The sequence below is a fragment of the Euprymna scolopes genome, chromosome 42, assembly GCF_053919585.1.
Source record: "Euprymna scolopes isolate OS-2025 chromosome 42, ASM5391958v1, whole genome shotgun sequence".
NCBI lineage: Eukaryota > Metazoa > Mollusca > Cephalopoda > Sepiida > Sepiolidae > Euprymna > Euprymna scolopes.
In genome coordinates, this window is record NC_136523.1 from 5,285,837 (window position 1) to 5,313,364 (window position 27,528).

The following is a 27,528-nucleotide window of genomic DNA, read 5'->3' on the forward strand; positions in this document are numbered from 1 at the left end:
GTTTAGTCTAAAGCACATAAAGGCTTGATCGTCCGATTCTAGGTCTGTTTCTCTAGTCAAGATGTGCTTTGGAATTACCTTACAGCTCCCTGTTTTCGCGGCCGTACCTACATACAGAAATTTAAATGTGATGTGAACAAATATCTTCTGACTCAACAACCCACAAAGCTTCACCCCTATAAATCTGGCCTCTAGTACATGCGATATTCATTTTTTTTTGTCCAGACCTGCGTTACCCACTGTGAAAAATTTCAACTATCGATTGCCGTTGTTAATAGCATTCAAGCTTAAAATAAAAAACCCAAATTCCTCGACCTCACATTCAAAGGCAACATAAACTGGAACAAAAACAAAGGAAATAGTGCCAAGTCTGCTGCAAAGAATCTATCGGGCTACAACACTTTTTCCCATCTGTGCGTGTATCATATCTTTATAATAACTACCATCCATCTCAGTTAGTGTACCAACCAATATTGTCATCCTCTTAAACAAGGTACAAGAAATTGCATGTCATTTAATAGGTCCCGCAATGTCTACCAAGCCCCCGCCCCTGTCCCCTCTCCCATGTTGCACCCTTTGTTTGTTTTACACGCATTACAATGGAATAGGTTTCGACGAACTAGCTACACACACACACACACACACACACACACACACACACACACACACACACACACACACACACACACACACACACACACACATATATATATGTATATATTAGTGATGGGACTATTCCAACATTTTTCCCGATTCCGATACAATTACCGATTCCGATTCTTTATAAATTTCTATATATTTAACTACAGAGTTGTTATTTTACCCTGATTACCGTAAAAACACGCGTTAAACGTGCATATATTTTCTAAAAGGTAAAAACAGACTTGTGGGGGAGGTTATCTAAAGATTTTAGTTTTATGGTAATTCAAAATTAAGTTTATTATTTTATCATTACTACGAGCAATGGAAGATTTTATTTTAAAAGGAATCGTTTTTAAGCATCGTAATTAATCGTCTCAACACACACACACACACACACACACACACACACACACACACACACACACACATATATATATGTATATAATAATTATATATATATATAATTATTATTATTATTATTATTATTATTATTATTAGTAGTAGTAGTATAATGTTTTTTAAATACCTACAGACACTAGAAACATCATTGCACGGTGATACGATTAGTGCCGGTCCAAAGATTCAAACCCGGCCACAAAGCTATCTCTGACTCTATTAGCAAGGATCTAACCTCACGGCCAACCTCAACCGCAGGAAATATCGTTAAAATTTAAACATTAATTTTTAAATGTCGTAACATCCGTCCAGAGGGCTCTAATGATTATAATATCATGTTCTGAGCATGCAAGCTTAAGCGACCGACTTTCATATTTTCAATGACTTAAAAACATTATTACAATGATCCAAACATAATTCTCAATGAAAAACCAAGACACGGAATAATAAAATAATGTTAAAAAATACACATTGTTGGTGACTACTCCCTTATTTAAATATACATATTTCTTTCGTTGGAATTTATTAACCCATTTTATATAAATATATATATATATATATATATATATATATATATATATATATATAAGATAAAGAACAAAAAAAAAAACGATATATATAAGATAAAGAACAAAAAACGACAATATAAGAATATATACTAATGAATATAGATTTAATCGTTCATTCAATATGGATGTTAAATCAATTGGGAGTGTAATATAAGTAATCTCTTTATACCTAGGTATTAAGAAGCCTAATGCTTCTTATCAGAATAGGAGAGATTATACAAGGTAACATATAAGAGATGCTAGGTTTGTATATATTACAACTCGAATGCCCCTTCTAATATATACGAACCTCGCACCAGTTCTCTATTTAAAAAACCTCCATCTCTAGTTATACCCGCTAACTCCATATCATTATGAGAGCATCTACTTGCACTTACTTCTCCTATATTTTCCCGATAGTATAGATGCATCTATACATATGGACACATATATTTAACATATAATCCATAACGTACCATGGTAAACTGTGTAACTACTTTACATACCACATATCTCCACTTTGTAATATTAATAATCTTCTTCCCCCATCGCATTAATTACTGTAGTTCTCCTGTCTCCCTCCCCCTCCACAGTGTCAATATATTATCCTTGTCCTCTCACGCCCTATTATTCCTAATGTAGTTATCGCTAGACGTCGTACATATAATGTTACCTAGCACCTTCTCTCTTCTTCTGATGAGAAGCATTAGGTTTCGAAATATCTGCATATAAAGAGTTTACTTATTCTACACCTCTATTTAACTAGCATGCGTGCCCGGCGTTGCCCGAGTTTTTGGATGTGTGTGTTGAGCAAACAAAAAAAAAAGAAAAAGAAAAGGTTGTAGTTGGTAAGCAGGCTCGAACCCGTATCGCGAAGGAGGAAAAGAAAGCGAAAAAAAACAAACAAAAAACAAAAAAACAAAAAAAACATAACGTCTTAGCTGTTTCGTCCATCGCCAAACCGGAAGTGGCTAGTCAATCGATCAGAGGGAATGACTTTCGAAAATATCGATGAAAAAAGCGACCCCTTCTTGTAGAAAAATGCCCGGTTAAGGGTGAAGGAATTAATGTTTTTAGCCAATGTTTCGATATTTGTCGTCCAAAGGGTCGGGCTTCGAAACAATATCAATCTCGTGAAAATCCGTGTCCTCTGTCGAAAATATTAGCCAGACATACAAACATACATACATACATTTAAACAGACATGTGAAATTTATAATAGAGATGTTACATCTATATTTAATAAACGATTAAATCTATATGCATTAGTATATATTTTTATATTTATATATATTGTCGTTCTTTTATTCTTTATCTAAATAAGAATAAGAAAAAAGACAAAGTAGAAGTCGTAGAAAGAGAGTGTATGAAAAGAGAAGAAAATGAGAACTGCAGGAAAGAGACAAGAGAGGAGAAAAAAGGAGACGAGACGAAAGCAAAAGAAAGCAAGATAAAAAACAAAAGAAAGGTAAGAAAAAAGTAAGAGAAAACAAAAGGAAAAAAAGCAAAAGAGAAATGCAAGGTACAAGGCGAAACAAGGCAAAAGATAAAGAAGCGAACAGCAAGCGAAATGCAAGGGAAATACAAGAACGGCCATAGAAAGGTAAGCTAATGCTGAAAAGGCAAAAGAACGACAAGAGGAAGGCAAGTTAAGGCAAAAGAAATGCAAGAGAAAGGCCAGAGATAAACAAATTTAAGGCAAGATAATGCAAGCAAAATGCAAGAGAAGGGTCAAAGAAAGTTAAATCAAAGGCAAGAAAAAGTCAAGAGTAAAACAAAAGGCTAAAGACAAAAGCAAAATAAATATAGAAGGAAGGAAATAGAAGGCGAAAAAAGGACAAAGGAAGGCAAAATAAATATAATAATAGACAAGATAAAAGCAACAAAAATGAAAACGAAACACAATATAAAGGCAGGTACAGCGACAAGAAAGGCAAAAGAAAGGCAGGAGAAGAAAAGAGAAAATCAAAATCGGTACAGTAAAGACAAAAATAGAAAATCCAAAGAAAAGCAAATTGCAATCACGATATAATTTAAAGATAAATCAAGTAAAACTCCAAGATAACTTTTTTTTATAAAATAGAAATGAAAAAATGAAAAAATAAAAAAAATACGCAAAATAGATGAAAGCAATGAAAAATAAACGGAAATAAAAGAAAACAACGAAAAATTAAAAGAACCTAACTTTTTTACCCTCTAAAAACAGGTAAAATTATAGATCATTGATTTAAAAGAAGTGCCTTCTGAAAAATTAATAGATTAAATTTGGTCAAATTTATGTTTACATTAAATACTAATTTGTATTAATCTTCTCTATTCTATCTATCTATCTATCTTCTTTTATCTTCTTCTTCTATCTATCTTCTATTCTATCTTCTTCTTTCTATTCTATCTTTTCTTCTTCTATATAAATAAAATGAAGTCATTTTTTCGCGTCTGATTTTGACATTAATAGGATTAAAAATCAAGATATTTCATGCAAATATAATATGCACAAACGGCAGAACAATATCTGAGGTGTGTTATAGGCTTATTATTTCTCAAATTTCTCGATAATCTTAGATTTCTATACTTTTTCTGCTGAGAGGTCACGGCCAAAATCGGTTAAGATCAATGGAAGTGGTAAAATATTTTCTATCTAATAAATTCCTCCTCCCCCTGCCACCACTTAACATCGTTTGGGGATCGTTCACAAGGAACAGTTGAGAAGAGAACACCGGTTTGGCTTCGTAGTTCTTTCATGTGAAGCTATTTAAAATCACTAAACTAAGCTGCAGTGCTCTGTGGCGTAGTGGTTAGCGTGCTGGACAATTCACATTATATTTTCACGTTCGCGCCGACCTACCGTAGTCGTTTTTTTTTCCTAAACAACTGGAATGGACTTTTCTTGGTGGCCGAACTGTTAACGTTGCAGATGTTTTTTTTTTTTTTTTTTCACACTTTATTTTCCTACTTTTACTCATGACTCCGGGTTTGATCCTTCCTACTTACCTACCATAACATTTTTTAAAACTCCCCCCCGTCCCGGAAACAAACACTCGGACAACGCCGGGTACCCCCGCTAGTCATTACTAATCTCGAACTGTGCTTTGTACGGAAATCAATATTTAGCTTGCTGTAGCTTTTCTTAACAAAGGTCCATACAAAGCTTCGAACAGATCAACCCAGAAATGTTTTATTTTCCCCCTGTTTTGTTTCTTTCCGTCTTTTCGTTATTCACGTCTCTTTTCTTCTGGTACTTTATTTCTTCTTTCTTTTTTTTTTGTTATTTATTTTTCGTTATTAAAGTATTTATTTCGTTATTTATTTCGTTATTTATTTCTTAATCCTTCAGAGTTTTTCGTTGCGTGTCTCTTTAATATCATTTTTTCTTTCTTTCCTTTTTTCTCTGTCATTCCTTCCTTTCCTTTATTATCTCTCTCTATATTCTTGTTTTTTCTTATGTCCTTTTTTCCTTCCTTCGTTCCATATCTACACTTCTAACCAAAATTTAAAAAAAAGAATAAGCATAGAAAAGCTTAAACAAAAAAGACAATGCAAAACTAATTAAGACCAACTCGACCTAGACAAAAACATCTACCACCCACGTCACGCTAACAAAACTAAACATCCCAACTTTCCGTCTAATGACCACCTCTCCCCATTTCCCTTCCCTATAAGCAGCCAACCCCAAACCTCAAACAACCCATCAATTAGACCCATTAACTTGTGCCAAGACACGACGTAACAGTGTACATATCATATGCGAAAACCTATGTGCGTTTAATAACGTATATTTGGCAGTTGTGCTCCGGAATTGGTCTTATATACTTAGTATTACAATAGAAAAATGCTAGCATGAAATGTAATATGGTTAAGCTTGAACATGGAAAAGCAAAGGAGTAGTTGTTAAAACTGGAAATAAAAAAAGACAAGATACTCTAGTAAAAAATATAATAAATTTATAACTTAAAACATTGCAACATTAAGAATTGATTATATAATGTTATGAATTGAATTTAAAAAAATCCTTAATGCTGCAATATTTTAAGTTATAAATTTATTATATTTTTACCAGAATATCCTGTCCTAGTATTTTCCAGTTTTAACGACTAGTCCTTTACTTTTCCATGTTTAAGCTTAACCATATTACTTTTCATACTCGCATTTTTCTATTGTAATCCATGATTTTTCCAGGCTTCCAGTAAATTCACTTGTTCTTTGTTTAATTTCAGTCTTTTTTCGGCCCCGTAAACATAGCATACGCATATGTAATAATAATGTACGACACTAGTCTGCTGTCAATAAAATCTCCCAATTATAACCCCTTCATTCTTTCATGCTTTCTGTTTAACTTTTTATTTCTCTTTTCGCGAGAGCGGTGAATGAGTTGCAACAGTAGTCACTGAAGCGACGTGGTTGCTATGAAAAGCAGTCATAAAAAACCTCACTCATCTCCTTACGTTTTTTTTTTTTACAATTTTGAACACCAGTAAATTCATCATAATTTTTGTTTTACTGAACAAAAATTGAGATTTTGATTTTCACAATATAGTTGAGAAGGGGATCTATAAACTGTAATAATTGTTTTAAATTTGGTCGAAATATGAGTGTGCGGTGAAGCTTTAAAACAGTTCTAAATGACTAAAACTGCCACTTAACCATATATTCGGTAATGTTTGAATGATAGATACAGATAACACATGTTATTTTCAGAAACGGTCCCGAATACGACTTTAAAATTCATCCGCTGCATGGCAGATGCTCGTCTGAACTCCAATCTCTGGTCCCCCCTCGCCAATCTTTCACGAAAAACACCCGTCTAGCTGAATCCACTTTGAAAAATTTCTCTCACTCTTAATCTGTGCCTAAATCAAAACGCGGATTCCATGAACAAAGCCTCTTTCCTAGAACTGCACGTCTGTGGAACTCTGTTCCGTCTGCCTGCTTCCCTCCGGACTACAACTTGGATGTCTTCAAGTCCAATGTTAACAAATTCCTAATGAACCGCCCCCTTAAGTAAACACTTTAGCAAATCTCCTCACTAAATTAATGTACTTGCAATAACCCTCATCACTGAGTGGCTTCCGGGCCTTGATAAGTGGTGATCACTGTGTAAAAAAAAAAAAAAAATTCTATATGAGGAACTTTGGGGAGTCATAGCTTAGTTAACTTTGAATTTCCTGTGTTTTATATGTACCTAGCTCAAGCCCCTGTCTGATCGCCGCAATATTGCATGCTCGGACTTGATTTACAATTTAATGAAATGTCCCCTCAACGTAAATACTCACAATTGTTCAGAACTTTGGTCCCGTAAGGGTCCGGAAGACAGACAAAACTCGGTATTTAGTGGAAATAAATTTATTGGACAGAAAAATAAATACAACAATTAATGTGGTTATACGTCAGTCCGACTGCCAAGTGCACATGGTTTGTGCATAACTTATGCGCTGACGTCGAGAGATATATTTCCCGGTCTTTATCCCAAGGCTCTCCAATTGGGGGTTTAGCAGTGGATGAATTTTAAAGCTATATCCGGAACCTATCCTGGAAGTTATCTGTATCGATACCAAATATATCTACCTAATTTCGAAGACAACTGTCAATTGTACGTAGTTATTTTATTAAACACACTTGAAATTTGCATGGGATTTGTTCACTGTTACGTTGTTTCTGGACACAAGTGAAAGCGATTATTATCCGTAAGGTGGGCACACGAAAAGCAAAAAAAAAAAAAAAAAAAATCGCACACTTTCTCTGTAATAGCCGCCAAATATTGCGAGGCTTTCTACTCGAATAGCTTTTTTCTTCAAACAGTTTTTGGAATTCTTTATTGCTTCCTCTTTCCTTGGCTGTATCAATATGTAGTAATTTAAATGTAATATGAACAAACCTCTCTCTGCATAACTCTTTACTTAAGATACTTTTAGTTTCTAATTAATAGTAACCGCTTACGGCCTAGTTGCAATGTGCCTTATTTATGTTGAATAAAAATGTAAAAAAATCCACCAAATTAATCCAATAAAGCTATTACTGTTGTATTCACAAAAAAAAAAAAAAAAAAAAAAAACACGACCCACCTGACTAGCTGCTTTATCTCACGGTGTTATTGTAGAATTATTTCGCTACAGTTGATATTGTGTAGAACAATAAGAAAATCATAGTGAACAATGCATTCAACAAAATTTCACACACATTTCTAGATACCTATATCTAATAAGTTCAAAAGAAAGGACACACTTAGGGAGGTATTTTGGTGGTCAAGTCACTAAATAGAGATTAGCTGGTTTCCCGGCATAGCCCAGGATGTAATATAGATTGACTGAAATACATGTTCTAGCTGGTTTCTAGGCGTTGCCAGGGATGTAATATAGACACATTACGTTGTATATTACCTGTTCTCTTCTCCCTAAGGTAAAACAATTTCATATACATGCTGTAAATTACCTATGCTAGGGATAAAACATGAACAATACCAGTCCTAGGGTAGATAAAACAAATAATACATAGAGATGAAAGATTCCTCTCCCCTAAGAATAAAACATATGTTCAATATCTGCTTTTGTTTTTTCATTGTTTATACGGTCCCGAGCAACGCCGGGTAGCCCTGCTAGCTTACCTTATAGCTTCCTGTTTTTGCGGCCATACCTACATACAGAAATTTAAATGTGATGTGAACAAATATCTTGTGACCCAACGACCCACATTGCTTCACCCCTATAAATCTGACCTCTAGTACATGCGATATTCGTTTTTGCACAGAGCTGCATTGCACACTGTTCTGTTATCTCTATGAGGAATCAACTTGCTGCAACTATATTTTTTTCCCTTTCATTTCAAGCTGACCTAAAAGTTTATATAAAAATTCTGCAAAAAAGTCTTGCTCTAATCTCAACAGCTCAAAGGAATACAATATAACATTTTCGGGCAAGCTCCCATTTTAGATCTTCATATTTTCTATCTTGTATTGATGTTGATTTTTTTTTTTTATCGAGCTCTCATAATATATTGCAAATTCAATCAAGATTAGTTTTTTTTCCTTGTTTTTGACGACATATCAATGTCTGCTCTTATTTCTTTTTATAACTCTGGGGTAATTATTGTATCATACAAGGAGATCTGCGATGACTATCCATTCATCATTGAATCTGTTGTCTGAAATGCTACCAAATGAAAGATAAGTTAATCTGCTGTAATTAAACGCCTTAAAAATTGGTACAAACCTGTTTTGTGCAGCCTGTAGGGTCCTGTACAGTTGAAAAGAATGAATAAGAAAGAAAGAAAAAAACCGCCTTTTCTCTTTATATGCTTGCGATATTGTTATTATATATGCAAATGAGATTGTTCTGGTTTGAAATAAAAACATGCTTTTTCATAGACTGGGTTGATTTTCTGATTTGGACGTTGAAGTAGCAAGACTTGACAGCAGTGCATAGTGTTTCGGAGTTTAAATTTTTTGGTTGTAGTGTTGGATTTTTAATAGTGTATTTTGACATCAGTGTGTCGAATTAAACCATAGAAACCAAGAATATTTGAGACATACTAATAATGGAGCAGCTATACGCTTAGACTCAATCACCATTTTTCCTCCCTCAACAAAAAATTAAAAAAAACTTTTCATTTTTTTTATTAGCTGCTTTCGGTTTCATCTTCCATAGTCTTTGCACAAAACACAGATTGAGTCGTCGCCTTTCTTCTATTTGGCGAGGCTTATTATTGACGGAAGAACATAATAAGTTGATAGGATTATGAAGCTCGACCTCAGCGGTGCCATATGCCAGTCATTCCACGTAATGGATATTTCCATAGTTTTTCCCTATTGCCTCTCTTGTGACTGTTGCGCTCATTTTCCGAGCTGTATGTTTTCCTACTTTCTCTTTATTTCCAGCATGACCAGATCTCGCGATTTTTTACCTGAAACTGTGGACCATCTTTGAATTCTGGCCATACTCAGTCTGAATGAGTCCGATGACATCTCTGAGAGTTACGTTTTCTTTAACCTCATTTATAGATTCTCGGATTTTCCACTTCCTCCCTGTCTATGATAGGATTGTACTGTCTTTAGCATCGTGTCCCTAGAAATTTTCCGAATCCTTTGGAACCTGACTTTTTCAGCTTTAAATTCCTCTACAGTAAACTTGTACGACACACTCACGTTATTAATCAACGTAGAGCCTGCCAGTACCATATCGGTGACCATTTGGGAAGAGAAGGCGCTGTATTTACCGCGAGGTAAAATACCAGATTGAGAAACTAGCGCGGTCTATCCTTCTCTCGAGAGTAGATGGGACTCTCTTAAGCCGTGGTAGGCACTCCGTCTAGTGATGGCGTCACGATAAAAAAATACCCTTAATAGCCTTGGTGAATCATCAAGTATTCAGCTATCGTCAAGATTTACATTACACTACAAACTTGTGTAGTGAGTTCAATCTCGGCTACGGCCCCGCTAGATTGATGAGTAGACAATAGACTTAAACGATAATTTTGGCTTGACTGTTTTCGCTATATAGACATATGTTTAATAATTCTGGAGACACGCCTAACTATTTTCTCGTATATTTACTGATTTTTCTTTCTCTTGCCTCAACTTGACTCATAGTTACTTCATATACAAGAAGATGCCATAAGAGTATTGGAATGGGCATGTGTTTAAGAAACCATACCTTGTATTTTGTGTGTGTGTGTATAGAAACACATGGCACTGTGATAGTCTACTGCAGCAGTGCTAAGTTCTTGCTTGCATGCTTTTCACTTCCAGCTCCTGCCGCTGGCTAGCCTTTCGATGAATCGGAAGCAGAATGCGTAAGCCTTCTCTGCTAATATAATAAGTCTCTCCAGTGTTAAGACCTCTGACATGCCTCCTCGTGGACACAATGCAGCTCCAGGCTAAATATCGGGGGATCTCAGAGTAGCAGGGGGCCCCTAGAGGTGCTATGCCATGACCCACCAACGTGCGGACTCACCACCAACCCCTGCTCCGCTGCCTTGCGGGTCCCTTGGCTGGAATAAGGCTAAGAGAAGGAAAACTCTGACTTTATAAAAAATTCCAATAGCCAGACAGACTGTTTTCCTTTCCGGTTGTCCGTTGCAAACCACTTTCCCTGATATCGTATGTCACGCCTACAAGTAGCGCAAAGGAAGGTTCGGGAGCCACAGTGTGTGGGTTTCTTTTTGGCAAGTCGATGCTCACCTCAAACAAATTCATATGCCGATGGCCTTTCCTTCTTTCCTCTGGTTTGATTTTCTCGCTCTTCTAACTGCTTCTGCGATCCAAACACCGAGGGAAGAGGAAACTGAAATTCTCGAATACGAGAAATCGGTCGACGACGACCTTGTATTTATCTTCCAGTGGACAGCGACAGATTTTTAGATTTTCAACAACTGGTTTGATTGTCACTTTAATCAGGTTTGGTGTCTTTCAACATATTATCGTACCATCTAGACCAAATCAACAGTTCATCTATTATACTGAGTAACTTGTGCCTCAGCTTCTTTTGAGAATCGTGTTATCGTCCATGAAAGCCTTCTGTTGTAGCATTTCGCATGCCCCCCTTAATGTAGTGAGGTTTGCACTGCTTTCCACTGCTTTTGGATTTATCTGCATCGCTGAAACGAAAAGTATAAGTATTACACTGCAATAGTAACTTAAAGTCTCCTCCAGTTTGTACTGTACTCATTTATGGAAAACTGCAAATGAACCCCATCAAAATAAGTTGCAAGCATCGTGTGTAATCCCGTTAAGATGTCATACACCTGAAAAGATAACTGAATCGTTTGATGAAGCACAGACTCACATACATTAGCCAAATTGAGTCATGAGGCAGCTAAGTTAGTCTAGTTAATTTTCGCTTTTTGGATATTTTCTCATATAAATTTTCCATGCTCAATTCACTATTCCAGAAACACCACCTTTTTGCACCGAAATGTCAATTATATCTATTTGGGATTAGGTATTAGATTTGCCATTAAGCTATTACTGCGAAAATCATCTTTCCTTCCACATTAAGAAATGACCGAAGTTAAATGATACTTCTTGAGCTCTGTTCCTTTTGTATGCACACGCCGTCTGATTTTGTCCACTAGTTACTGCATGCCGGTTTTACCATGTCCACTTAACGTTTGTATATAGCCATTTAAGAACTTTACGGCATAGTTTGTACAATAAGAACAGTATTTCATTTGGGCGTGTGCAGATTTATTTCTGGCTTTGTTAACAACACTCTTCGTGCGTTATTATATTAATATTAAACTCCTTAAAAGTGATTGTTGACCGTATCAGTTTATTTTGTTACAGTGCGATGCGCCATTTATGGTTCAAGTACGCCGGCCTCAAATGGGATTCTAAAACGTCTTATTTCGGTTTTAATACTCCTGATTTTGGCAGGTCAAAAATATTTCTGGCTTATTTATATGGCCCTTGAATGAACCGTTCGTGTTCTCTTCTCTGTGCCAGTCGTTTCTTTTCCCTACGCGTTCTGCCTTGCTAAGAGCGTTATGTTTATTTATGAAATCTTTTCAGGTTTTTACTAAACTTCTTTTCTCATGAGAATTTAAAACCTGGAGATGTCGTTTGCAATTTTCCTATGTTCTCTGTTTTTCTCAACTGGTGATTTTGTTGATTTCCGTTTCGAACCATAAAATTAGTTATATAACATGACCGCATTTTACCAACTGTTTCTTCTGTCTAACTCTTTATGCAGGTGCATTATTTATTACGTAGTGAAACGTAGTAAAATATCCCAATTACATTGAGTGCTAAAACGTTCATTTGATCACTTTAGAGGATTATGGTGTGACCACATGTCCATTTTGATCAAGAGTAGTTGTACCTATCCTCAGTATGAAGTAGTATTATTTGTAACTAGACTTTTTAGTTCGTAAAAACAGGCAAAAATTATAACCCTTTGGTGTGAAATAAGCGCTTTACACCAAACTGATACGCCCATTTTTGCTATTAATCCCAAGTAATCCAAAGCTGTTTATCGATTGTATTCCATAATACTTAATTCGTTTCAACTTATCATAACACATGTCTATGAAAAATTCAGCCAGATCGTCACAGTATTTTCTAAGAAAACCTCTAGAGAAAATGTGGTATTTTCGTTACTAATCCTTATTAATCAATAACTGTACATCGAACAGATACCATAACACTTAGTTTGTAGCACCGTATCGTAATAAAGTTTCATTCAAAATTCCGCCCAGATTGGTCCAGGAGTTTTTCAGAAAATATAGAATCGGAAGACAAACAAACCAAGAGAAAATGTAATGAAAATAACAGTAAATAACGATGTGGGTACCGGGTACATATTGAAAAAAGATGACGGGTACATATTAAAAAAAGATGACGGGTACATATTGAAAAAGATGACGGATACATATTGAAAAAGATGACGGGTACATATTGAAAAAGATGACGGGTACATATTGAAAAAGATGACGGGTACATATCGGAGACATGAAGAACGGAACTGGGATGATAATGACATTTATATAGATTATACACGACGACGACTATGACGATTCTTGGAGGAAAGATATTTATAACAGGTCTTTGTACATCATGACGACTGTGATGATAAATACGGAGGGAGACGTTTATAACAGACTGGGATGATTCTTGTTAACACATATTACACATTACTGATGATGAAGGAGGCATATTGCTTGTAAGGGGGTTATATAACAGTTCGTTTATAGATGAATATACAAAACACATTTACTTTTCGGTTGTAAAAACGTCACGAAGACAACAATTACAAAATTATTGATGGTTTCTTTATTCCTCAACCGGCCGATTGGTGATGTCAGGAATTCAAGCCTTTTCGACTACATGGTCTACTCTTCTCTTTTCGCCTCTAAGGGGCTCCTAGTCTCCAACTGACTATCACTGTGTGTAATCTGCCCCGATTATCTTTTCCTCTTTAACTTCGAACCCTCGATTGATTTATTGAGAAATGCTTTGTTTATGACGTCAGAAGTTTACTGTCGATCAACGTGACTATATCACGTTTTTTACACATGTCCATCCAAAGACACTTTTGGCAACAAAGAATTCCCAATTCTAATTGTTTAATATCTAACCTATTTTTAAACAATATTTTTTTAACTCGCATTGCCCATTCTCTTAACTGACATATTTAATATCCAGTTATTCTAAAAGAATGGACAATCGCTTTTTTTTCGACATAAATAATATTTAATTATTTCTTAAAGAATTAACAATGGACTGCATGCATAAGATTCCAATTATCCATTATTTTTAACACTTTCCTACAGGGTTCGATTCCAGCCTTTTCCTAATATCATTTTCACTTATCTAGTCTGCCTTCTTACTTACATGAGAAGGGGACAGCCCTTTTATGTAACAATAAAACTAATTGTTATGTGGTTAAATGGTAATAAACGAAAGGAAACCAGGAATTTTAGGAAAATTCATATAGTTTACAGGGAATGCGAGTTGAGCAATACCATTCCTCAACGGTGGGGCGTGTGCACCCGACCTCCTTGGTCGTGTGCCCATCTCTGACTGCCGGGCACCGGTACTCGATGCCGGAAGTAACGTCACCAGAGGAAGTGACGTCATGAGATAGTCCATTAATCCCATGGAGTGGCGTCTCCAATACACCCTCCCAAGCTTTTTGTTCGTAAAACCTGTCAGTACCTCTTCCTTTTAGTTTTATTTGCGATGTTAACTTTAACATATTTGCGCCGGTTCTTATCCGAATCCAAGTCAAATCTAGTCTATCGGATGCTGTTCTTGACCTTGTTCTTCCTGCACTGGGTCGCTTTGTGGTCCTTCCTGCCACATTCGTTGCAGTACTTATATTTGTAAAAACATTGACTCGACCAATGTTTCCCACCGCAGCGATAGCACGGGGTTGTAGGAGATCCGGGTCTTGTGACTGGGTGGTACTTATTAGATGTAGCCAGAGGTTTCTTACTTCCAGCTTTGCTTTTTCGGGGGGAGTATTTTTCCGGTCTGAAGGTCGTCTTTCTAATGAATGTTGCGCCTGACTCCTCGACGTGTCTCGAGTTGTTCCTTACGCAGACTACCCGTTGACAATGCTCGACCAACTTCTGGAGTGTGACGCCCTGTTCACTCTCAAGTCTAGAGAAAATACGTCGTCTAATCTCAGCGTTTTTGGATGAGACTAGACCCTGCGCAAAAAGTAAACACGTGAAGTCATCTGCCGATAAGTCAGATAGACAGAAATCATCGTAGTGTTTATTTACCACGGAGGCGAAGGTTAGGTAATCGTCGTCGTCGTCGTCGTCGCTTTTCTGCAGGTTCAAGCACTTCCATCTTCTATGAGAGAGCGTAGAATTTGGGCTGAACAGTTCGGATAAAAGTTTGACCGTTTCAGAAAATTTCAATTCACTCATCTCCCTGGGGAGAATATAATCCACAAACTATGTTCTGTGGTCCCTAATTTCCTCAAAAGAAGGCGAACTTTCTTAGCGTTGCTCCACTTTTGACAATCCACGGTAAATAGGTCCTTATATCTCCGATAAAAAGCGTCAAACGTCCCATCCAAATCCGGTTGGTAGTTGAACGTTTCTACTTTGGGAAAAGCAAAATTGTCGTCCCTGTATTCCGTTCTATCGAATATTTTTAACTCTCTTGTTATAGTAGAACTCTCCTCCAACGCTTGTTGGCTCTCTTGAAATTGTTACTGGAGCTGTTTATCACGTTCTTTTAAATTTCTTCAGCCTTCTGTTGCTCGTCCTTCTGAGCTTTTATTAGCTGTATTAATACTGCTTTAACGTCCTCCATCTTTTAATGGCTTTTCCAAACGCACGAGAAAAAAATATTTCCCTTATTACTGGAGAATAGATATAAAATAATAATAAAAAGGCATTTCCTTGAGTGTGTGCGTATGAGGAAGGAGCAATTTATACCTTGTTTCTTGGTAAAAAACTTAGAGATAACCCAATATGAGGGTGGACAAAAATTTGCGAAAAAAAAATACTTTGATACCATACAGTTGCAAAAGAATAAAAATAATTGTGGAATTGTCTGGAAGTTAACCAAAATGGCTGTTTTTTGTTTCTTACTATGTGTGTGTGTAAGGGAATTTTCCCAACGGGACTGAAAAAATTCACTTTACAACCAACAGTTGAAAATAGAATATTTCAGAAAATTCCACTCGATGAAAAAAAGTGCTTCCTTTAGTCCAAGTAAAACGAAAAGGGCAAAAAAACACATCATTTCTCTCCCATTAAAATATTGCATAAAGTTAGCAGCAAAAAACAAAAGCAAAAAAAAACCCTTTTCACTTCATTTGATAAATGTTCAAATTTGCATACGAGTAAACAGTCGAAAAGTTACAATAGAATTGTTCTCGCGGTGAAATTGGGTCAACATTTTTCTTTTTCTTCCCTTCTTTCAATAAGCAACCAAATTAACTTTTACGGTTTTAACAAAAATGCGATAAGCCCAGTTCTTTTCAGTTTAAATATAGAGACAAAAAAGTTAACTTACAGTTAAGGCGATTCCTTTGCCATGTGTTCGTTTCTTTGTTTTTAGAATTTTGTTTTTAGAAACGTAATTGCCAGCCGAATTCTTAGTTTGTGAATCCGAAGTTCTTTTGAAGTCAAATAAATTTCATTCTTTTCTTTTTTTTTCAGAGTTAATCACTGTAAAAGTCGAATCCGTCGCCAGTTGTTATGGGGTTTAATGGTAATAAACGAAAGGAACACAGGATTTTTAGGAAACGAACATGTATTCACATAGATTACAGGCAAAGCAAGTTGAGCAATACCATTCTTCAACGGTGGAGCGTGTGTACCCGACCTCCTTGGTCATGTGCCAATCTCTGACTGCCGGGCACCGGTATTCGATACCGGAAGTGACGTCAACAGAAGAAGGGACGTCATGAGACAGTCCATTAATCCCATGGAGGTGCGTCTCCAACACTATTACATTTTATATATTACAGATCAGGTAAAAAGTGTTTTCCGAAAGAAATGAATTCGAATTGCATGTTGGTCTGCCAATGGTTTAGCGCATGTTCACAGCTATGGTTAGTTGGTATGGATGATGATAAGGGTTCGTTTGAATGAGAAAACACTGAGCAGATCACATATCAGATGAGCGCAATAACATCTTATTGTTCTTTACTGTTCTAAAGAACACGGCGCAATAAGTAAATGATTATTCAGTTCCACATATTGATCTATAATACAAAAGCTATTGATGACAAACTTCGAGATGTAGATCAATTTTGCTTTATCATATATATATATATATATATATATATATATATATATATATATATATATATATATATTTGTAGAGAAATAAAAAGGAACACACCGAGTTATGTGTTCTTCAAAGTTGCGTATTTATTTCGGGACTTCCTCACTTCGTCAGGAAATAAAGACGAAACGTTGATGAACACATAAATCTTTTTGTTCCTTTTTATTTCTCTATTTTGTTGGAATACTATTTCCTGATTCTCATCACATGTACTTATACCATATTTACATGACACGCAAACCTGTATATATTTTTATATACACAAATAATAACATTTGCCACACACACAGCTTTCCCCGTTCCCCCTTTTCTTTCTTTTTTCTTTCTTTCGTTCTCTCTCTCACTTTTATATATATATATATGTATATATATGTATATATATATGTATATATATATATATACATATATAAAATGAAAATTACAATTGAATTTACCAAAATGATCCAAGATGATAAAATTAAAGTAAATTATAAATATCAAAGAATTAATATTTATAAAATTATCTCAGCCAGATATAAAAGCTCGATAAAACCAAATAGGAAATACAACTTATAATATATAAAAACATATTTAATCTGAAAAAGAAACACTAGATAAATGGATAGTCCTTAATCCGCGGAGTTTATAAAAAAAGTTAAGTCTTATACTCCAGGCTCTAAATCATGTCGCCTCTGCACAACCGAAGCTATAACTATAATTAGTTCCCCTCAAAGTAACAATATAATAAATTCTAAAAATGAACTGATCTTTTTCTGTAAACATATGTCTAAATTTAATTATGGCAATTTTGAAATTACATAGTTATTACTTTTACCCTTTATATAGATATAAAGATTTTTCTTTAACTTTATCGTTTTTCGACATACTTCTTAATACTTTATAATTTAATAATCCTTTATTTTAATTCGTTATCTCTTCTTTGCATGGCCGGTTTTTTATCTGCATTTTCTGTTTTATTCTTTAAACTTTCCTATCTATCTAATATATCAATCTACCCACACTTTCATTTTACTATATGCATTTCTTTTTTTTTCCTGAATTTGCAGATATCGGCCATTCTCTCCCCTTAAATAATTATTATTTTTATTCTTATTTTATTTTATATATATTTTTTTATTATATTTTATTTCTTTATTTCTTTATTTATTCTTTATTTTCTATATATTTATTATTTATTTATTTATTTATTTTTATTTTCCTTTTAGTGTCGTTTAACAACTCTTGCTGATTTGTTTTAAGTGATGACCTGTATATTTCAGTTGACCTATATCATTTTGTCCTATATATTTTTTCGCGCCTTTAACATTTCCTGTCTGGGTCATTTTGACTTTTGTTTCCCTTTATTTTATATTTAACTTTGTCATCATTTTTTTCTCATCTTTCTCTTCTCAAATCTTTCTTATTTATATTTATGTCTCGGAAGTAGAGTGAAGAGCACATTTTATTTTTCTTTTATTAATATTATTGGAATCTTTTCTTTTTTTCCTTGTACACATTTTTGTGAATTATTCCATGGATTTCTGCCTTTGGATTATTATGGACCATCATCTTCCAATAACGGGATTTCCTTGGATTTTACTTGTACAAATGGAAATTCTTTTAACTTTCTTGAAGTTTTACATTTGGATTTTATCGTCACTGGATTTTTTTATCTTCCACCAGACTATCCATTCATGTGTAATCACCTTTTTCTTTACCATATTCCCTCTGCTTCACTTTTTTTGTTTTCAAGACTTACTTGTTGTTTCATCAAATACTTTTGCATGCAAAATCCGATCCCGTATTTTGCTAGTTCCTACCCTCTCATGAGAAGGAAAGTATTTCTTCGAAACTCCGCGGATTAAGGACTATCCATTTATCTAGTGTTTCCTTTTCAGATTAAATATATTTTTAACTCATTTCAAAGTGTTTTTTAACATATTTTATTAACTGTTTGCTCATACATATATATATATATATATATATACATATATATATATGTATATGTATAATTTTGTGTTATCTGAAAATTTCCATCGATTCATACACATAAAAAGATGAGGAATAAACCGCAATTTCTCTAAGGATAACAATGTATGAAAAATATAAATACATTCCGAAAAAAAAACAAAAAAAAACAAACTGGACATTAGATGCGCTTCAGTATTGAACCTTTATGGTATTTACGAAGACTCAACGATTAAAAAATGTTGATATTTTGTATATCATGAAAATGCATGTTACTGAGAAAGACAGAAGCAATTGTAAGCCCATAAATGCTTTTTGACGAACATATCATGCATCACTTCCCGAATGAATAAAAAGTGTTTATAAGACATTAAATATAGCGCTCTAGTTGTACAGTATACACTTGTGTATACGAAATGTATATATATATATATATATATATATATATATATATATATATTATATATATATATATATATATTATATTATTGGTAGTATTATTTAAACAAAACCAAGATGTGTCAACTAAAGAATGCTCAATGTTTATACAGAGCAACATAAATATGTTGGATGTGATAACTAATGGCTACACATATGCAAACATGTTTCAGTGACCACCCTGCCAGGGAAAATCACCTCGTCCGGCCAAGAATATCCAGACTCTCGTGGATATTCTTGGTCGGATGAGGTGATTTTCCCTGGCAGGGTGGTCACTGAAACAGGTTTGCATATGTGTAGCATTGAGTTATCACATCCAGCACATATATATTATATATATATATATATATATATATATATATTTATATATGTGTGTGTATATATATATATATATATTATTCTTCATGTAAGTACAGGCAAGAGGAATTAAAATACAAAAATTAAAAAGTTCAAGACAACTTTTACATTTTGAGGAAAGAATATATATATATATATATATATATATATATATATATATATATATATATATTAGTAAGACAATATTAAACCTATGGCTAAATAGTATACAAATCGATCAGTTGTTGTGTACTATTTAGCTATAGCTTGAACATTATTTAACACTACACACACATATATATTTATATGCACACAAATGTATCTATCTATCTATCTATCTATCTATCTATCTATCTATCTATCTATCTATCTATATAAATATCACTTTGTGTGTGTGCGAGAGATTTCCTTGCTCATAAGTCCCGAAAAGGCTGAGTCAATCTTTTGCAAATGTCACACAAAAGTAATTTATGTCTGGCAGTGTTCTTAGATATTTGTTGTACAGAAATTCACCCAACAAGTATCGTAATAAAAAAAAAATGTGATCATAAAAATAATATTTCTTTCTTATAGTTAAAAACGAATAATGTTTAAAGAGGAATATTTTATGTTACACCGGCCAAGGAGGATAATAAAATCGCAGCTAATCATTTCTCATTAACAAAACAATTATTGTCATCAGCAGATACAGCTCAGAGGTAGAGCTTTCGACTACAGCCTGCATGATCCACTGTTTAAGCCATTATATAATTTTGATTTTTTTTTCTCATTGATGAATTTATTTAGCATAAAAGATGAGGTTGCATTTAAAATCGCCGAAAATCATTTCCTAGTGTACATATTTTGAAACTTAACATCAATCAGAAGTGAGCATTTATCGTCAAGCCTAAAGAACAGCTGACTTGATATCGTAAACAAACACAGACAGAATTTGATGAACGAAATTATCATTATTATTTTTTATTTTATTTTATTTTTTATTTATTTTTTTTTATTTTATTTTATTTTTTATTTATTTTTTTTTATTTTATTTTATTTTTTATTTATTTATTTTTTATTTTATTTTTTTTTTAATTTATTTTTTTTATTTTATTTTATTTTTTATTTATTTTTTTTATTTTATTTTATTTTTTATTTATTTTTTTATTTTATTTTATTTTTTATTTATTTTTTTTATTTTATTTTATTTTTTATTTATTTATTTTTTTTATTTTTTATTTTTTATTTATTTATTTATTTTTTTTTTATTTTTTATTTATTTGTTGCTAATTAGTCCACGGGACAAATTATTCCTCGTAATATATAATATTCAATAGAGAATTCATTCTATAATAATACATACGCAATCTGTATAAATTAAAATATCATGTTTAAGCGTATTGTACGACCGGGCGACGCAGGGCGTCCAGCTAGTATGTATATATATATATGTTGGTGCTGGTGTTATTTTTTTTTTTTTGTTATTAGTTATCTTAATAAGATATATTATATCCGGTGCTAATCTAGAAAGGATATTTTCCATCTGGTAATTTGGTCCGCAATGTAAACATCGGCCATTTTGTTTTTTTTTTACGTTTTTTTCTCCATCATTTCTTGACGGTGTTTTTATAACAATTATTATTCTGGACCATCCTCCCCTCCGTCATCTTCGCTTTTTATTATTGTTTTCTTTTTTCCCCACCACTTCTTCCCCCACATCTTTCTTTAGGTTCCTTCCTCCAAATCTGACGTAAACCCTCATCCTACCCACTCCTTACTTGTCATATCCCGACATTGTTTCCAGCCACCGGTGTACCTGGTCATAAGGCCTGTCACCTCCTTTCATTTAGCCAACATTATTCATGAAAATTTGATCTAATTAATAAAAAACAACCAAACCATAAAAAGCTATTTATTTCTTAATAGTGTCTTTTATATTTTACCTACATTAAATCCCCTATAGTTATAATCTCCGTGATTCGCAATCTGGATACTGTTTAAACGCAGAGCAACAGGTTTAAGTAAAGTCATACTAAAGTCCCAAAATTTTCTGCGCCCCCTATCTACATATATATATATATATATATATATATATATATATATATATATATATATATATATATATAAAATAGTTATGAGTACCCATATGTACATCTGTTTGTCTGTTTGTCTGTTTGTATGTTCATCCGTTACACCTTTTCCAAAAACTACTGAACCGATCTGGCTGAATTTTGTATAGAATTTTTTATGATTATTTCATGAATTTACTTACCTCGTACGTACAATTATATATATATATATATATATATATATATATATATACATATATATAAACTTATTTATATATATATATATATATATATATATATCATGTACTGATGATTCTCGAAAGAATGAAAAACTAGTTTCTGTAAGTATTTAATAATTATTATTGTAAATAATTATATCAACCCCTTTAATAAACTCGTTTCTCATCGTTGAGCACTTTATAGTTGAAATAAAGTCGGTCACTTTAGCTCGCATGCGCTGCTCATGATATTATCATCATTAGATCACTAAGACGCTAAGACGTTTAAATATGAATGTTTAAATTTCGCGATTAACGATGGACGAAGTAATTTGATCCTTGCTGATGGAATCGGAGATGGCTTCGTTGCCTGGTTCGAATCTTTCGATCGGCATTAATCGTGGCACTCTGCATTGATGATTCCCGAAAGCATGAACACTAGTGTCTGTAGGTATTTAATAATTATTATAGTAAATAATGATAATAATAATAATAATAATAATAATAATAATAATAATATATATATATATATATATATATATATATAAATATTTAGAGGTACAGAATTTCTATACAGTTTTGAAAATAATAAGCGGAAGTTTCTCAAGAGCTCTTTCATCTATCATCACATCAGGAGAAAATCGATAGCGTACAAAATGATATTATGTCGAAAATAAAGAGTTCTAATGGGGAACTTATTAAATGTGCCAAAAGTACGGGGACACTAAAATAAATTTATTAACGTTTAAAAACGATTAAAATATTGCCACAACGAGGGAGGAAAAAAAGCGGGAGAAAAATTTAAAGTTCCCCAAAGAGAAGCAATGCGTTGGATGTTTCCTTTTGCCGGCACAAAGAAGGTTGACGCACCGCAATAGAGACAGAGTCCCAAATCTTTAAATTGTTTTTGGAGGGAGACAACCAGACCCCATCCCCCCTTGTCTGATCTTCGATGGAACATGCTGGTTTATACGAGTCAAAAGGTGCAAGGCTGTTCGCCCAACATAACCAGCATCGCACTGGCATTTTAATTGGTATACAATATTGCTATTTTGGATATAAGGCAAACTATACCCGTACTTTTGGCACATTTAATAAGTTCCCCATTAGAAATGCGGGGAGTTTAAGACACCAAAATAAAACTAACATTTCAATTATTGCCGATAATTATTGTCAATTCTAATAAAATGAACATTGTTTTTGAAACGATCGTAAACTCGAGTTGATTTTGTTTGTTTTTCCTTTTTAAACTTATTTATAATTCACAATTATTAATCTTTTTACCTAATATTAATATAGCTCTAGTATACATATACCTATTGAGCTTATTATATATCTACAGTACTATGGACACTGTTCTTTTAAAAGTATTAATACATTAAAGTAAATCTGCTGTTTACACTCCAGGTCTAATTCTTTTACATCATTCGTAGACATATATGCTGATGACACTACCATCTATGGCAGCACATCTAAGACCGTAAACGACCAAGTTCTCTCCGATTCTCACTCCTCTGATCTTGATCACGTTGTACAATGGGGAAAGGAGTGGCTGGTTACTTTTAATGCACCTAAAACCAAGCTGCTATCTTTACATCATCAACGCTCTGATCCCCATCTGGCATCAATTAAAATGAATGGCCCTCGTTGTTTTACAAGCTTCTGGGATTTGATCCCCATCTGGCATCAATTAAAATGAATGGCCCTCATGTTTTACAAGCTTCTGGGCTTGACCTTTACTCTTGATCTTTAATGGAACACGTACATCAAATCTGTTGCCAAGGCCGCTGGGAAAATGGTGGGATCCTTCTATCGATCCAGTAGATATCTCACTGCTGATAAAATTTTCTATCTATATAGGAGCCAGGTAGTCCAAGGATGGAGTATTGTTGCCACATCTGGGTAGGAGCTGCTAGAAAGGACTTGTCCTGCCTTGATAGAGTTAAAAAAAGACTATGTAGCCTCGTAGGAAATGTCCTTTTCTCTTCCCTGCAACCTCTATCTTACAGAAGAAATATTGCAAGTTTGTCTCTGCTTTATCGTTATTTTCATGGCAAGTGCTCGATTGAGCTTCAATCTATGGTCCCTCCTCGCCAAACGTTCACAAGAAACACTCGTCTAGCTGAAAACACTATCAATAGTTCACCCTCGTTATCTCTGCCTAAACCTAAACGTAGATTCCATGAAAAAAGGTTCTTTCTTAGAACTACACGCCTGTGGAATTGTCTTCCGTTTTCCTGCTTTCCAGCTGACTACAATATAGTTGTTTTCAAGTCCAACCTAAACAAGTTCTTGATTAGCCGTTCGACTTAAATTAATAAATTTACCGAATTTCCATTACTAACGATTACTATATTGTCCAATTGACTACTGTACACTCTTAACCCTTATCCTCGTATGGTCTCTGGCCTTGGTAAATGGTTATGCCTATGTGAAAAAATAACAAAAAATATGAATCAATGCGGAAGTGTATTATATGCATACGCCAGTATATATATGAATATTCAGAAATCCAAATTTCCGTCACCTTTTGTATTTTCTATGATCTTTGTCTAATTCATTTCTGAAGCAAATCTAAAACCAATTACTTTGGTGAAAATAACATATGGTTCAGCCCAACCAGAAGCAAAGTTACCACCTCATAAAAAATGAACCAGTATGTACACCTACTTAAGTTTAAGTATATCGCTTTTTTGTTTTTGTTTATTTCTTCTTTTCGAATTTTCTCCCAAAACTCTAAAGAATGGCGAGAATGTGATCGACCAGTTTGACTCACATTTCCGGCGCGCCGTTAAAAAACGACAAATAAAATTTAAAAAAAAAATGCAGATACAAAAAAAAAAAAAAATAAAATCATTGAATCTATGACAGCAAAAAAGAGGGTCGAAACTTGTAAGCGGAAACCCCCATTACTTGCTTGTTTTCTGGGCCCTTGTCAAGAGGAACATGATTTTTGCGCGAAGAGAGCGAAAGCCAGTTGAGTTGCAAAGAAACATTAGTAATACATGTACAACTAGCAGAGTTACACGCCCTTAACGGGGTCACAAATTCGCAGAATTATCTATCGATTTTAGAATCGTAAATATCGTTTGGGATGTCCGTTTGTTTGTTGGGACGACGCGAACCATCTGGTCGTTCTGAAAATATGGTGAATGACACACGTTTAATTGTGAAGCAAGGGTTGCGCACTCCATGATCACTCCCTATAATGAGTTAACAATGCCTTAATCCAGTGGCAAGAAGACGTTCACACGACTGGAAACAATGACGATATAACAGAGAGCACCTGGAAATAATATATAAGATATAACAGAGAGCACATACAGCACCTGGTATTCCTTAATGGTCACCCATTTTAGTACTGACCATGCTCAACGTTGCTTAACTTCGTTGATCAAACGGAAACAACGCGTATATTTGTATTATTTTGATTCATCGTACTACTGTTCTGATCTTGAATGTTATTTTCACAATATTTCGGTCGATATCACCTCCAATAATATTGATAATATTATCAATAATAGTATTGATAATAATATCAATAATAGTATTTGTAATATTATCAATAATAACATTGATAATAATATCAATAATAGTATTGGTAATATTATCAATAATAACATTGATAATAATATCAATAATAGTATGGATAATATTATCAATAATAACATTGATAATAATATCAATAATAGTATTGGTAATATTATCAATAATAACATTGATAATAATATCAATAATAGTATTGATAATATTATCAATAAAAACATTGATAATAATATCAATAATAGTATTGGTAATATTATCAATAAAAACATTGATAATAATATCAATAACAGTATTTGTAATATTACCAATAATAACATTGATAATAATATCAATAATAGTATTTGTAATATTATCAATAATAACATTGATAATAATATCAATAATAGTATTGATAATATTATCAATAAAAACATTGATAATAATATCAATAATAGTATTGGTAATATTATCAATAAAAACATTGATAATAATATCAATAATAGTATTTGTAATATTATCAATAATAACATTGATAATAATATCAATAATAGTATTGGTAATATTACCAATAGTATTATTGATAATGATATCAATAATACTATTGGTAATATTATCAATAATAACATTGATAATAATATCAATAATAGTATTTGTAATATTATCAATAATAACATTGATAATAATATCAATAATAGTATTTGTAATATTATCAATAATAACATTGATAATAATATCAATAATAGTATTGGTAATATTACCAATAGTATTATTGATAATGATATCAATAATACTATTGGTAATATTATCAATAATAACATTGATAATAATATCAATAATAGTATTTGTAATATTATCAATAATAACATTGATAATAATATCAATAATAGTATTTGTAATATTATCAATAATAACATTGATAATAATATCAATAATAGTATTGGTAATATTACCAATAGTATTATTGATAATGATATCAATAATACTATTGGTAATATTATCAATAATAACATTGATAATAATATCAATAATAGTATTGGTAAAATCATCAATAATAGTAATGATAATAATATCAATAATAGTATTTGTAATATTATCAATAATAACATTGATAATAATATCAATAATAACATTGATAATAATATCAATAATAGTATTGGTGATATTATCAAGAATAGTATTGATAATAATATCAATAATAGTATTTGTAATATTATCAATAATAGTATTGATAATAATACCAAAAATAGTATTCGTAATATTATCAATAATAGTATTGATAATAATACCAATAATAGTATTCGTAATATTATCAATAATAGTATTGATAATAATATCACTAATAGTATTCGTAATATTATCAATAATAGTATTGATAATGATACCAATAATAGTATTCGTAATATTATCAATAATAGTATTGATAATAATATCAATAATAGTATTGGTAATATTATCAATAATAGTATTGATAATAATACCAATAATAGTATTCGTAATATTATCAATAATAGTATTGATAATAATATCACTAATAGTATTCGTAATATTATCAATAATAGTATTGATAATGATACCAATAATAGTATTCGTAATATTATCAATAATAGTATTGATAATAATACCAAAAATAGTATTCGTAATATTATCAATAATAGTATTGATAATAATACCAATAATAGTATTCGTAATATTATCAATAATAGTATTGATAATAATATCACTAATAGTATTCGTAATATTATCAATAATAGTATTGATAATAATACCAATAATAGTATTCATAATATTATCAGTAATAGTATTGATAATAATACCAATAACAGTATTCATAATATTATCAGTAATAGTATTGATAATAATACCAATAATAGTATTCATAATATTATCAGTAATAGTATTGATAATAATACCAATAATAGTATTCATAATATTTTCAATAATGGTATTGATAATAATATCAATAATAGTATTGGTAATATTATCAATAATAGTATTGATAATAATACCAATAATAGTATTCGTAATATTATCAATAATAGTATTGATAATAATATCAATAATAGTATTGGTAATATTATCAATAATAGTATTGATAATAATACCAATAATAGTATTCATAATATTATCAATAATGGTATTGATAATAATATCACTAATAGTATTCGTAATATTATCAGTAATAGTATTGA